The following is a 3,902-nucleotide window of genomic DNA, read 5'->3' as shown; positions in this document are numbered from 1 at the left end:
CATCTTCATAACGTCACATGGCATCTTCATCTGCCGTACCACCCACAATTTAATGGCGTCGTGGAGAGACACATTGGCTTATATAAGGAACAACTTCGTCTCAAGGGAGGAGGGACGTACAAAAATTGGACTAAGTATAATCATGATGTCCTCATTTCATTAAACATCTCAAAGCCACTATGGGATGAGACTAATACCAAAAAACCTCTACCTTGAGAACCTAAATTCCAACCAAATGAGTTAGTATGGGTTTCAATACCGCACCCTCGTCAATCTCATCCGCAGGTCCACAAGGGAGTAGTTCAACAGTTGGAACAGTATCCTAACACCTATTCTGTCTTATTAGAAGAGAAGCCTGATCGTCCCTCTATTATCGCTGACCATAACTCGCCGTTCTGACGTTCACCCAGTTTCCTTATAGTGAACCCGATTACGGTTTTCTCCTGGTTTTTTTTGTTGTTTCCCTACAGGTCCAGTTGTAACAAAGCGGCAATCTGCAGCTGCTCGATCGCTAGATCTACCAAGCACCAAATCGCAGCACCTTCAAGTCGACACAGCAATGGCCGCCGCGGGGACACCAAGACGGCGAATGTTCGCTGGGTTAGAACTTGCTCTTACACTGCTTCTTTCCTGTTTCTGCTGCAGTGTTTTAGTCAAACCAGTTGTTGATCCACACGTAACAGCAGTTTGGGGAAAAGATGTCATATTGAAGTGCATGGTTAATGTGAATGATACCATAGTGCAGATTTCATGGGAAAAGTTGCAGGGTAAAAGTGCACAAACTATTGTTGTACACCATCCCGAACATGGGTTTTCTGTTCAAGGAAAATACCATGAAAGAGTGGCGTTTAAACACTCTTCGTCCAGTGATATAACAATCAACCTAAGCAATGTGCGCTTCTCTGATGCAGGAAAGTATATATGCAAAGCAGTTACATTCCCAGTAGGAAATGCAGAGCCAATCACAACTATAACTGTAATTGTTGAACCCACTGTGAGCTTTATAAAGGGACCGACTCCCTTAATAGATGGTAAAAATTGGACAGTAGCAGCCATGTGTATAGCAGCCACAGGAAAACCTGCTGCAGATATTAATTGGGAGGGAGACCTTGGTAAAATAGAGTTAATTTCAGCTTCCTTTCCAAATGAAACAGTGACAGTTGTAAGTCAATATAAAATCATTCCTACTAGATTTGCAAACGGAAGATGCATAACTTGTGTTGTAAGTCACCCAGCTTTGGACAAGGAGATAAGGTATTCTTATATACTAGATATTCAATATGCTCCTGAGGTGTCAATAACTGGCTATGATGAAAATTGGTTTATTAGACGAAAAAATTTTCAGCTTAAGTGCAATGCTAATTCTAATCCACCACCTACAAAATTTACCTGGGCCAGGTCAGATGGACAATGGCCTAAAGGCTTACTGTCTATAAACAATACTCTGCACTTCAATAGCCCACTAACCCACAATCATGCTGGGACTTACATTTGTAGGGTAACAAATTCCCTTGGTCAATGAAGCGATCAAAAGACTATTTACATATTAGATCGTTCTACCACACGACCACCCACGGTCTCATGGTATTCTTCAACTAATAGCATTACAGGTTTAGCGTCAACATTAACCTTAACAGTAATCCGGGAAGGCAATTGGGGTACCATTATCGGTAGTGCAGTTGGTGGAACTCTCTTTCTAATGTTTGTAAGTATTTTAGTTGGCATTGTCTCCTATGGAAACAGACGGACGCTCCGTGGCGACTACTTCATTATGAACCACATCTCATTAACTAATAAGAAAGGGGAGTCCCAAACAGATGTTCTCCATTCAGACAATGACCAATAATTGTTGTTATATGTTTAAGTTATTGTATTTTATAGTTTTTTAAAGACCGGTCTATAGAATTGTTTGTTCATATGTATTTGTTAATTATTTAAGCTTTGTAAAGCCCATGAGTCCTCAGACGAAAATCACTTATAACACGTACATGTGTTTAACATTCCAGCTGTGCCGTCGGCAAGGGGGCATGTCATAACCCAATGATTTTAGTGCCTCGGCACAGTTGAATTTTCCCGCCACATTGGAGCTTTTTTGCACGGTAGAAGTTTTCTGCTGCAAAGAGTAAACTCTGGTGCAAAAAGTTTCCCGCCATTTGTATGTAAATTCGCACCCCATTATTGGCTGATTCTAAATTATTCCTACTTGACGGCTAGTAATTGGCTCGCTAGCCGTATAAAAATCCGCGTGACTTCCGCCCAAGTCGGAGAACTTTGAGCACGCTGCAGAGTGACTTAAAAGAATCCCTGACTCGTGGCAGAGCAAATCGATAGCCTGATCAACTATCGATTTTTCTCCCCGTCGCCGAACGCTTATCCCCGACGTACCCTTTCCCTGCATGCCCGGTTCGTTTGTGGACTCACTGGCTCGGGTTTTTGCCAGTTGGAGCAACTCGTTGCAACTACGCAAGCAGCCTTTACAGCCTGCATCGCGGCCACCAGCGGCGTAAGTAAAAGCTATTTTCCAACCAATACGCTGTCTCGCCTCTCCATCCACCAGCCCGCCTGACGTTCGTTTAATTAACCAGCGTTTCCCTCGGTCGCCTGTACCCGGCCGAGACATCAGGCATGTATCCTGCCAGCACAGCTGAACATCCATCAAGCATTTATTACAAAACATGCATGACCTACTCACATCTCAACATAGAGGTTTACCATATGCTGTTTACAGTTGTATGTTATTTTCACTATAGTAACTGTACCCACCTCCGCTCTAAGAGGTGTTCCCGCGCCGCCTTTGCCCGGGCCCAAGATCTCGTGTGCCCTGGGCTTATGGGTGGACCCCGGAGGTTACCCCTGCTGATGTCAGGAGGACCCCTGAACTCGCCTGCCACGATTTTGAATGTAACTTCAGTGTGGGGTCCTCCCTTGGGGTCGCCACCAGAGCCAGCGCGTTTCTCGGCGGATAGTCTTGGGGCTCTGTCCTCCCCTAAACCCCACTTGCCACTTGCCACCTTAGGCCCTGATTTGCCAGCTGTCAATAACGATCTTCAAGCCAGGTGTCCAGCTCACTGGGACACCAGCCTGGCCCTTCGGCCCCGGTACCTGCTCTAGTCCTGCAGTCCGTGATGCAGCCAGTTCCTCCGCTGGCTCTTTTGTCTATAGGGTGACTGGTTCCCTCACCCACGCTACCGCTTCCAATGCAGCCAGTTACTCCACCATTCCTGCCGCTTGGGAGGCAACTGTTTCCTCACCCGCTCTGTTGCCCGTCACCCGATCAGCGCCTCCTCCGGCTCTGTTGTAGGTGCGGCAGCCAGTTTCCTCACTGGCTCTGCTGTCTGTTGCCCAGCCAGCTCCTTCTTTGGCTCTGTGGCCGGTGCTCCAGCCGGGTTCCCCCCGGCTCTGCTGCCTGTTGCCCAGTCAGCTCCCCCTCCAGCTCTATCGCCGGTGCCGCAGCCGGTTACCTCACCGGCTCTGTCGATAACCGACACGCTGGCTCCTCCACCAGTGCTGCTGCCGGTTTCTCTGCTCCGTCTCTCAGAGCCGGCTCTGGCTCCGCCTCTTCCTCTCCCTGCTGCCGCGTGTGGCGGCTGCTCCTCTCTTCGCTCTAGCTTGCTCCTCCAGTCTCCTTCTCTCAACTGCCCCGCCACCTCGGCGGGGCCTCTTTTTGTTCCTCCCGGGAGGCGTCCTCCGCCCCTGCTGCTCTGCCGCAACCGGATAAAAGCCTGGCTGATTACCCGCACCGGCGTTCTCGGTGGGCGCGCTTCCTCCGGCTCTTCTGGCTCTGCAGGAGGTAAGCGGGACTCTTTGCTGCCCCGGGGTTCTTTCGGCATCCCAGCTCCCCTGGGACACAACCCCCGCTCTCAAGATGCCTTGGGGCACTTCTGCTTTACCCCTCCGAGTGA

At 48.7% G+C, this 3,902-nt stretch overlaps 1 pseudogene; it reads left to right on the top strand.

The window, feature by feature from the left end:
- The first annotated feature begins 484 nt into the window (after positions 1-484).
- Positions 485-2,517, top strand: LOC102561534 (nectin-3-like; annotated as a pseudogene).
- Positions 2,518-3,902: the final 1,385 nt, after the last annotated feature.

This window comes from Alligator mississippiensis, chromosome 4 (genome assembly GCF_030867095.1).
Source record: "Alligator mississippiensis isolate rAllMis1 chromosome 4, rAllMis1, whole genome shotgun sequence".
Lineage (NCBI taxonomy): Eukaryota > Metazoa > Chordata > Crocodylia > Alligatoridae > Alligator > Alligator mississippiensis.
This window is presented reverse-complemented; position numbering and strand designations above follow the sequence as displayed.